Here is an 11,710-nt window from a genome sequence, read left to right as displayed (position 1 = left end):
GTGCTTTTATATTTTCCTTTATAAAAACAACTTTCATGTTTTTGTGTTGGGTTAAATTCCATTTTTGTGTGTGAGTCATATAGTGACCTTATATGTGAACAATAATGCATTCTACGAACGATCAGTCGGAATTTGGCGGAGGATATTGTGTACAATAGATATAACGCAACGGAACAGGATCCGCCCATATTGTGTCGTAACATTGATATCGAAGCTGAGTGGACGTATGGTTACCCTGGGGTGGATTTCACGTAATGTAACACCCAGAATATCAGGGAGTCAACTCTAAAAGTTCATAGCTCATGAGTCTTTACACGATCATGCATTTGTGATGTTACATGACATCATGATGATGTCACCTCTGACGTCACATGACGATATGATCTATCCGTATGTGACATTTGAGGAAAGATTTGTTATAACATTGCAAAACTGAAAGAGAAATCCAATGTGAGAACGTCAAAATTTATATTGTCTTAGAATTTTCGGCAATATTATATTATGTCGTATGTCCCTTGGGGGTGTTTAAAGTTCCCAAATTATTTCAAAACATGAAACCAGGACAAGTGGTTTGAAATTGGCAGTAAAAGAGGTACAGTAAACAGTAATGTGTACAAAGTCGACATAAAATGTCGTACGTTTCTGAAGTATAGTCTTTTATTCCAGACGTTTTAACTGATAAGCGACGAAAACGTCCTTCTATCGAGGTAACTTGAGGTAACTTAGATTAAGTTACGATACTGATAAAGTATTTCGATGAGTAGTGAATATATAACTTACAATATTTGCTTTCACGTGCTTATTTGAATTTTATTATTAAAAGATGGTGCTTTGGCAATATTTTAAAGCTGTATATGTTGAAATTAGCAAAATAGATTTATTTTATTGTAACGTATCGCTTTGGTGCAATGGATTCGATTTTTCAAATCATACTTTTTATAGCACGAATGTTTGTATATCGGTAACAAATAAACATGTAAACATATTTGTTTACTATAAAATTGTTCTTATTTTTTTCCATGAAAATTAGTACTTCAATATATTATCTATTTCATGAACTCATGCATGCTGTGCGCATGTTCGGTGTGAAAATAAAAACAACGTTGCCTTCACACATATAAATCTAAAAAACAAGAAGTAATTTGCTTAGAAACACGGATTACAAAAGTTGTCTAGGAATTCTCCCACAAAACAATGAACACTGACATAACCTGATTATAGTCTCCACACCTATATGCCTATTTCGTATACACATACGTATATAGTACATATTTGATAGCAAACTTGTTGTTAATGGCACTTGAAGTATCATTTTCACACTACACAATATTTAGTTTTATATTTTCATTTCCTTTGGCCTCGTTTCTAAAGATGGGACTTCGAAAACACTGCCCGATTTCCAACCGGTCGTTCCGCCTCTGCGCATATGAAACAACAAATGTTGGTAGCCTACAGTATCTAAAATTCAAAAAAAAAAAAATCGGACGATTTTATCAAGCTGCTTGGCCGTCTTAGTTCTTCCAGTAACATATTTATCATCATATTATGCAGGTCAGTGATGGCCATATTTACGTTCATAACATTTATAAATGTCTGTCTAATGCTGATTAAGAGGGCGCATTCTCGCCCGGACGCGAATTTCTTTTTCCTGAACCTTTCGGGCAGTGTACGTGGAGTTTAGCCAATCAGAGCGAGGCTGTGTTGATGACGTACTACAGTAAAGATAGCGGCGTGCTTACCAAATGTTGAAGTGCATGGGGAAGTCACATTCGATAAGTCAACATAAGTGTTGTACTACAGCAGAAAGTATTGAGGCATATAGGCCTTGCACTAATAACATTATACTGAATCATTGTGCACAACTTACGTGACGTTTGCATCGGTTTTTGTTGAAAAACGGCGATGTATGATCGCTGTCTGATGTACAAATTTACAATGTCTTCAGATTGACATGACACTGTACTCAGTACTGTAGTACTGGTACAGTAGTATGTTACGTACTTACAGTTTACACACATCTACACAGCAATATTTGTACACAGTGGTACAGTCCTATAGCACCTCCTTGTGAGAGACGAGGTCCAGTAATTAACGGTTTATTGTGGAAACTGCCAAATGTTTGTTGTAAACTGATGAGCGAATTAGGTAAATAAGAGTGCAAGTACTGCCCTTGTTTTATTATGCAATAAATCCTCTCTCTTTAATTGTTCCAGAATGAATATCTGTTTCCCTTGTCTTTTATTCTAGCAAGTCATCTGCCTTTAAATTAAGATAAACTTTCCTAAAACGGATGTACCACATTTTGGGGCTGAGACCGATTTCCCTCTAATAAGATCTAGAAGAAAAATAAACAAAAGAAACTATATATATTTTCGCCACACTATCTACGGAGTTTCATATATAAGATGACCATGCACGAAAACATGACATAACTTATAATATCGATTTTCAATTCATGATATAACACTTGGACAAAACTACTTGAACATGAGAAAAAGTGGGGGGAAAATCCACACCGGGGCTCGAACTCGCGCTCTTTCGTTTTCCACCTTATGTTATTGAGGGGACGCATTTACCCGACTGACCATCTTTACTGAGTAGTACGTCATCAACACAGCCTCGCTCTGATTGGCTAAACTCCACGTACACTGCCCGAAAGGTTCAGGAAAAAGAAATTCGCCGCCCGGACCCTTCCCTCCAGCCGTATGGCTATAACTTGCTATACGGCCTTTCAGTATGACAGGTATTTTATGATAAATATTCTGGGCGGACGCTTTATCGATGGTCAGTTAGCAATACATGATTTCCATCATGTGATGCTTCATGGTATGTATATGCTTGTCTGCATGGATTCGAGATCAGAAGAAAGGTCTGAGACTGAGATCGGGAAGAAAGGCCCCTTGAGACAACTGGTTTCGAAATTCAAACCAGTAATAATCAAATGCGAGAAGCAACTTGGAAAACATTTTGCAGTTTGCTTGTTTTGAATGAAACTTGACTACACGAGCTAATGGAACGTTAGTATCAAAATGAACCCCAAAGGGCTGCACTAATATACGTTGTTGTTTTCGTAATGATTTTTGTGGTGATATCTCTTTTAAGTTATTTTCAAGTCCATTCCTGTCCAACTTATCTAGGCCTACATGTGCCTAACGCACGGTTACTATGCGGAGATCAGAGGTACTTTAGTAAGAAAAGTCACCCAGGAAAGAAACTGGGCACGAAAAACCAAACAACCGAACGACTGATGCAGTGGCGGAGCTAGGGGTATTGGTCAGGGGGCGAAAATGGTCTGTAGGAGCGCTTTCGACACTATAAGCGGAGCGACACCACAGGTTGGCGCGGAGCGTACAGAAATTCTTTGAGTAAAGATATTCCCTAAATCGCCGGAAATGACCCTTTCCGGGCCTTGCTAATTTGCAGATAAACGAAGAATAAATAGGTGTCATCGCCATTTTGTCAGAAAATTACACCAACAAAATGTGACAAATGTCAATAGGTATTTGAGAGCGCAATAAAAGAAGTCAATAATCGCGAATGAGTAAAAAGTGGTAAAAAGCTGAAAAGGGCGCCAGCAGTCCATTTGAGTCCGTCAGGGGGGGGGGGGGCATCCGCCCCTCTGACTGTATGGACGCTCCGCCACTGGACTGATCCGCTCTCAACCCCCAGTCCCCTTGCATCGAGACTGTGCATGACTGTGTGATCATCGTCAGGTGTGTATTACGTTTCCCTTCGAAAGGGGGACATATACTACACATGATCTTAGCCAAAAGGCCGAGAAGCGGAGATCAGAGGTTAAATATAGCAACGGCTAACTAAGTGTACCCCCTGTAAATAAAGTTTAAATACTTATTAAACAGCCTAAAGTTTACTTTTTGACACAGCCAAATAGTAGAGATTAGGCCTACTATCACTATCGAAATTCCCAGGTGCGCACGAAGAAGCTGTTACGGCGACCTATAATAGACTCAGCCAACGTGTATGGTGAGTTTCAATGACAAAGAGGTTGTACATGGGTTATTGATGAAAGACTGCCGTTAATCAATAATCTCTCCACTCTATTCGTGATGTACTCATCCCTCATAGTATAAACAGGGAGTTTTTCCATAACAACTCCCCGGTATAAATTTCTTTCATATCTATGTGGCTTCCATTGTCAATAGCTTCCCGTGCGTCTCTTATTAGCCACCATACAAACTTGATCGTGGTTTACATAACAGATTTTGGTCAATGAACTTCGAACATGTTACATAACACCAAAATGCATGAAACACGCGGGTTCTTGTGATAAACAAACGCTAGGTACCACAGACTGCACTGGAGAGTGAAGGGCCTGTCCTGTACGGCGTAAACGATTGAATCGAACCCCACCGAATTTCCTCAGGTATATTAATCATTTGTCTCTTACTTTGATCAGTATTTCTGTACATTGTGATGTTGCTAGTTCGATGAATCACGTTTTCTTTTTGCATTCTCAGTCAGTCCAACGTTCTTAAATATTTACTTAGGCCTATGTATAATCATGGAGCTATTACCGATAGCTCAATGGTATAGCCTTTATGTATTGGAAGTGCTTGAACTGATCCGTCCACAGTAGTGGAGTATCCATTCCCTTTCAAGGGGTTCGTGATACGCATTTAATGCAATGGGACTGAGGTTGAGAGTGGATCAGTTAAAGTCATATGGTTTGTTCAGATTATATGTTTGGTGACTTTTATGATTTCAATTTGCAGTTAACTGAACATTTTCTATATAAGGGTAGGATATCAGTATCCATTGTCATTCCTCCACACCTAAGCAATTGGACTGTGAAATGACAGGTCCTATTGTTAGACTTTGTAAAGAATTCTCCAGAAACATTAAAGGGTATGAAGACTCCAGTGGCGGAGCTAGGGGTAAAGGTAGGGGGGGCGAGAGTGTTCTGTAGGGTCGCTTTCGACACTATTTAAGCGGAGCACCACCATAGGTTGGCGCAGAGCGTACAGAATTTTTTTGAGTAAAGATACTCCCTAGATCGCCGGAAATGACCCTTTCCGGGCCTTGCTAATTTGCAGATAAATGAAGAATAAATAGGTGTCATCGCCATTTGTGACAACTCAAAACTTAATATGGGTGTTGAAAGTACATGCGCTTCATCACAATCCCTGTGGTATCTTTGTGATCGAGTGCTCATATTTTCGTAGCCCTGACACAATGCCTGTTGTGCCTGTTGTAACCTACAGTACAGTACTTCACTAATCAACACACTGATCATGGAGCGGCATATAATGTACACTGCATGCCGACTTAAACTTGGTGTTTATTACTATTTCGGCCACTGGGATTGGCGTATTGTCTAAAAATAGATCAAACACCCCGTACAGTTCTTGGGAAAATTTTTCGTACAACAGAAGTGCCGATAAATTAAAGACCGTCATTAGAGCATTTGTCAGAAAATTACACCAACAAAATGTGACAAATTAGTCAATAGGTAGATGAGAGCACAATAAAAAAGTCAATAATCGCGAATATGTAAAAAGTGGTAACAAGCTGAAAAGGGCGCCAGCAGTCCATTTGAGTCCGTCAGGGGGGGGGGGGGGGCATCTGCCACCCTTACTATATGGACTCTCCGCCACTGGAAGACTCCCACACAAAGAAACGTCTCATGCCAGTTATCTGACCTAGTTTCGAATGAAGTGTAACAGAAGTGTTAGACACCACCACCATCAATCCCAGAAAATACACACACAGCTTGGCACCGTCTGTAATTAGACACTAGTGTACAGTCAATACATACTGTACAGCTACGGTCAATACCCACAACACTGTACAAAGCAGCGATGGACAAGATAACAAGGTATCACGTTTCATTACTGTCTGCATTTTGTAGCAACAAGAAAAAAACGTCACTTGCAAGCAACAGAAAGTTAACTTTTTCCGAGCGCCGCACGCGGTTTGGGGCGAGTCTTCAATGCCTTTAAGCAGTCTGGAGAGACTGTGTTTTGGGGGAACCGTGTTTTGGGGGATTCTTCTACTATTATTATGGATAAAGATTGGATAAGAGATGGGTATACAGTACCATTATGTTTGAATTCCATTTATGCTGAATGAGACACGTACAAGATTTCTTAACAGGATAGGAGAGGGGAGTGTGGGGTGCAATTGTTGAGGTTGCAGACTGTCATCTTAGGGAAGAGGTTAAGAGGAGTAGGCACATCCCCCTTCCCTTTGAGAAAGTTTCGTATAATTTAAGGGTGCTTAAACACAAAGTGATATGATATTTTGCCACTTACAAAGAACATTATTTCCACAAAAATTAAATACATCAGTAGACCTGCTAGTGTTTTGTTGATATAGTTGAAAATGATCAAGCTGTATCAAGTTGTACACATCTCATTATTTAAACAACTAACATCTAATCTATACCATACTGAAGGAGCTGGAGGCACATTCTACTGCTAAAGATAATGCTAGCTGATAGTCATGTGGTAGATTAAGGAAAAATTTGTTGAGACAGAAGGTAAGTATGTTGCTCATAAATTCCAAAACCAAGAAAGGTAAGTTTAGTGATATTTGCAGGTTACGTTTTAATTCTAAATTTGCAGGTTTACAAAGTCTCTGTTTGTTAGCACTTTTATATGAGGTTCCTTCTATAATTTGATCTGTAACATCTCCCACAAGTTTAATATACATTCAAATATAATATTTTAAATTTGGGATAGAGGGGGGGAGGGGAGGGGAGTTTCTTGTCAACTCCAACAACCCCCATCCCACCCCTCCTCCTTTGTATGCGGATGCCCCGATCATTGACAACATATTTTGCAGTTGAATGTGATCAATTTCAGATGTGTATTGATGTGATTTCAGATGTGTAATATTATGATGTGTTTTGTTCAATGTAATCCTATTACATTTTCAAATTTGCATTGTGATTAATGAGAATACTTAGCAACATTGTTAAGAAGAGAAACACTTTAATGTGAACCAAATGAAGTCATGATTTTTTATTTACTCGTTAACCTCAATTTGGTGAAACATTTTACAAGTGGAGTTCCGGTTTGATTGAATACATTGATCGTTTGACCAAAGCACTCGCTTTATAGAATTAGCTCCGTTAAATTTTGATAAGTCTCAATACGCGTTTGCTGATGAATTTCTAAAAATGTAAATGTACTCTGACCAGGTGGGTTTAGTGGAGAAAAGCTGTCGCAATCGAAAGAAAGAAATTGATTTTCGGTTGCCCTTATGGCGCGAACAGTGGGACTACCCATTTTAGCATGTCTATTACACAAATGTAACCTATGCATACTGGCTCCATCCACTTATTTATCCAAACAGAGAGCTGATTGGCCCATGATCTGTTGGGCTGAGCAAATTTTAATTGAGATTTGTAGAATCTACGGACTCATTAATAAATCTGGAGAATTTTATTCAGCTCAAAATGTTTACCGATAGACTCAATAAAAATGATGAATATTGATATGGAAATTGCATAGAAGGGTGTCATTCTCACTAAGCTTTAAGTGCAGTTACAGTAGCTGGAAAGGTCAAAGTTTAAATTTGGCAAACACTTAATGAGACTTTTAAGCAAATGTCAAAAACTGATTTGAGAATTATGAATCTGACATCTAGCGGTTGATGAAAGGAGACAAAGAGAGCCGCATGGAGATGACACAGCTTTATCATTTATGAGCTACATTGTTCAACAATGTTACTGTAGATAAAAACTGTAGACTTTTAACATCAAACAAATTCTTTCTTCACATGTGCAGTTAGTCTACCTAAGGTGACGGTAAATATTAATTTGTGATTACCAAACAAAGGTTATACAAACTAGGGCAGTTTGTGTTTATCTATGATAAGACTATGAAAGCAAATTACAGTAAGTTTGTTTTAGCCTTTTTATTTATTTATTTATTTATATATTATTGATTTATATATTGATTTATTTATTTATATATTGATTTATTAATTAAATAATGTCGAGGACCACCAAGATCACCTTTTAAATCTAATGTCTGGCAATTCTATATTGTCGCAGTTGGTCAATCCTCACCTTTTTGACTGTAATTCACTTCCACCAAAAGCCTGCGCTAAGTCAAGCGTTATTTTTGACTTCTCACAGGATGATTGGTTAACTATATTTAAGATTCCTTCCCGTACGCTTTTTGAAGCTAAAATCCAATATTTCAAGTTCAGGTTTCTGCACCGCATCTTAGGAACAAAGCTGCTTTTAAATTTAATGAACAAGGTGGCTTCCCTGCTCTGTACCTTTTGCAATATTGTGGATGAAACAATTGAACATTTATTCTGGTCCTGCCATGTGACATCTTGTTTCCTTTTAGATTGCGAGCAGAAATTTGTTGGAAGACAGTTTATCTGCTCAAAAGAAGATTTTTTCTTCGGCAAGCTTGTACTGTAGCTGCTTATGACCCGCTGAATTTTTTTATCCTCCATATCAAATACTACATTTTCAACTGTAAGCATAACAATATTAAGCCTGATTGCTATAAGTTCTTCTATAAAATGAAATTAATTCATAACGTTGAGAAGTACATTGCTTCGAAATGAAATTCTACTTGCTCTGCTCGTAGAAAGTACATGGCGTTAAGGACTTGTTATTCTCGCTCAATTAATGAACTTTGCGATTCTTGATTTATCCTCTGCCTGTCGTCTACTTTTCTGTTTTCTGTACTTTTCGTGGGATTTCATTTTATTGTTTTTTAGACGTTCTCTGCTGATTCTGCTGTAGGTGTCTTCGTTTGTTTGCTCACAGTGTTTGTATAAACATATTTGTGTGTTTATGTAAGTATGTGTATATATATGTAAGCGTGAATGTACATATATGTGTGTATCTTGGTATTTATCGCATTAATCACATTATCGCATCATGTAAATAATTCCTTTGTAACATTGAGTTAATGAAAATATATATACAAATGTGTTCTATATATAATACTCTTGAATAAATGAGATAGAGGAAATTTTTTATTTTTTTATTTAATTTTCTTATTGAAACAAAGGTTAACCGAACTAGGGCAGTCTGTGGTTATCTATGATAAGACATGCATTAATGCTGTTTGTGACTTTGAAAGCAAATCAATTCGTTCGTGCGTTTGTACGTCCCATCTACTTGTGCACTTTACCCTACATAAATTCTGTGATTTGGATTAAGTTTTGAAGAAGTATATATGTTTACAGCAGGACATGTTTTGTAACTGTTAACAATGTAAGAGGTTTGCTTCTGAAGTCTACTTTAAAGTCATATTTCGTGGTGGGTCATGACTGTGTAACTTTGACCAAGCTATCATGCCGCGAAAGTGTCCATTAACTATAGGTTTTTTTTCCAGTTGGTTAGCTGAGTGATCAGTCCCATCTTTTGCACCTTAGGTGAGCTGTCTATTATGCAACTCATCACACAGCTCTAGTAGCCAAATCACTATCAGATCAATTAGGCAGACTTGGCAACAAAACAATTCTTCCAAACTCACCAGTCTGTTTGCAGGAGAGATAAAGTTTCAGAAAGTTGAGGTCAAGAGAGCTGAAAAATGCAACCTATGGCTAATGGACTTAGTCTCGTCATGTTCACTCTATACATATCTTGTACTGTAGCCCTTAAAGGCATTGAAGACTCGCCCCAAACCGCGTGCCCCACTCTGAAAAAGTTAACTTTCTGTTTCTTGCAAATGACGTTTCCTTCTTGTCGCTACAAAATGCAGACAGTAATGAAACGGTATACCTTGTTATCTTTTATCTAGAACTGAGATGTCCACGTTGCTATGTACACTGTGTTGTGGGTATTGACCGTAGCTGTATGTATTGACTGTACACTAGTATTTACTTCGTTCCTCGCTTACCTGTCTCCCCCCAACCTATGCACCTCATTCTACCGCGCCTAGAATGTCCTGGTAACCTTTTAACACTGTGCACCCTCTGTGACCCGGCTTCACGGGTCACCAACCTCCCTTCTCATTCTACCAACCAAAGCGTCTACTTCGTAATTTTTCGAGCGGATTTTTTCCACCGAATTTCGTCCACTTTTGGTTCCTAGGATCGGAAATAATTTCCCATCCACTGTTCTTGGAAGTATTTGAAGTCGTTGCAGCCCGATAAGTATCCTTTTCTTTTTTTTAGAGAGGTTTTCAGGGCTGTTTTTCGGGAGCGGCGTTCGCGCCGTTTTTTCTGTGCAGAACTCTAGTACTGGTAGCAGTTCCGCGAATTGTTTACCGTAGTTACGCAAGTTCCCGCCTTTTTGGCTACACACGCTACTGCGTTAGTTCTTTCCCTCACCCGTTGTTTAGTTGTTAACTACTCTACTTCTCTTGTATTTTCGTTGCTTTATACGTTATATATTTTTTTACTTGTCCCTTCCTTGTTCCCAGGCTCGTTCCTGGTTTTTTCCCCACCTTTTTGTGGGCTGGCCTTATGCCTATTCTGTTACCTTGTAAGCCGCGGGCCTCTAGCCGAGGCACGGTGTTAAGGTAGTATCGCATTGCCCCTATACCATGTGTGTATATTTTATTATCCTTATACCACATGTGTATATTTTTTTATACTACATGGGTATATCATATTAAGGTAATTTTATAATTACATTTATTTGTATATGTTTACATTATACCTATCTCTTCCTTGTTAGCTGTTTTCCTCCCCAAAGAAGGGGGGCTTCTCCTATCATATTGTTAAGAAGTTGTTCCCTTAACTAGGGGTCATTCAGTCATGTCTAGGTCAGCTGAAATGCATTGATTGCTCCTTGTTCCGGCCAGTGCGGGGATGAGCTTGCCCTTGTCCCAAGTGCCATACTTTTTCCAGGAGGGTTCCGTGTCTGGTGTGTTCCCAGTTCACCCCCATTCTTTGGCTAAATATCAATACCTGGCTAGCAGGACTTAGAATGTAGCTACAGGACATGCTAGACTTGCTCCCCAACCCCAGCGGCTCCCTAGTAGTGGGAGACCTAGTACAGATAGGAGAGGAAGAGGAAGGAGAGGTGGTGGAGAGGGGGCCGAGGAAGAGAGTGTGGACAGAGATAGAGTAGGGCCAGGCTCGAGCCAAGAGAAAAATTTTGCCTTCCATGCTTTTCGTTACTTGTTCGCTTTAAGTGTTGGGGTTTCACCTTTGTAGCGTGCCTTGTAACCACGAGCCCCCTTTTCGCATTAGCGCGATTAGGCGGTTCTTGCCTTGTTTACATGTTCTTATCTACAGTACATGTTTTTATCTGTTATTTTTCTTATAAGATGTTTGCTCGTTTCATGTACTTCGTTACTTTGTCGCTTTTCTAAGTGTTGGTTTCCACTCTTGTAGCGTACAGTACTGTTTCGCTTAACTCCCGTTGAAAAAAAAAAAAAAAAAAAATCAACGATCGATAACAAACGTTGAAAATCAAAAAAAAAAAAAAAAAAATAGGTTGAAAACCGGTTAGAAACGAATAATTTCGTTGACAAAATTTAGACTACTGCGGGCACAGTTTTCAACGAAGTTTCAACGAATTTTCCACGAAAAATATCGCGATCAAAAGCCGCTAAGGCAATTCTAGACTCCCCCGCTCCTTCCACTCCCTTGGTTAGTTTACGTTCTTACGATAGACTACCTTCCTAGCCTTCCTAACGTGAGTTTTTCAATCATGTACTCGGAGCCACTTGAATTATGTCAATTGTTTTGATGTTCCGCCCGGATCGGGCGGGGAATGGCCAGGATCCTTGCCCCAGAGGCAGGACCTGTAGCCCAGAGACCC

At 39.0% G+C, this 11,710-nt stretch overlaps 1 protein-coding gene across 1 annotated transcript in view; it reads left to right on the top strand.

Moving 5' to 3' along the window:
- The first annotated feature begins 4,229 nt into the window (after nt 1–4,229).
- Nucleotides 4,230–11,710, top strand: part of LOC139978963 (uncharacterized) — a 41,893-nt gene continuing 34,412 nt past the window's right edge. Inside the window, exon 1 of the mRNA XM_071989571.1 lies at nt 4,230–4,384. The gene's annotated coding sequence lies outside the window, so the exon portion shown is untranslated. The remainder of the gene's footprint in view (nt 4,385–11,710) is intronic.

The sequence above is a fragment of the Apostichopus japonicus genome, chromosome 2, assembly GCF_037975245.1.
Source record: "Apostichopus japonicus isolate 1M-3 chromosome 2, ASM3797524v1, whole genome shotgun sequence".
Taxonomy (NCBI): Eukaryota; Metazoa; Echinodermata; class Holothuroidea; order Aspidochirotida; family Stichopodidae; genus Apostichopus; species Apostichopus japonicus.
Note: the sequence above shows the minus strand (reverse complement) of the source record. Positions and strands in the feature narration are given on the sequence as shown.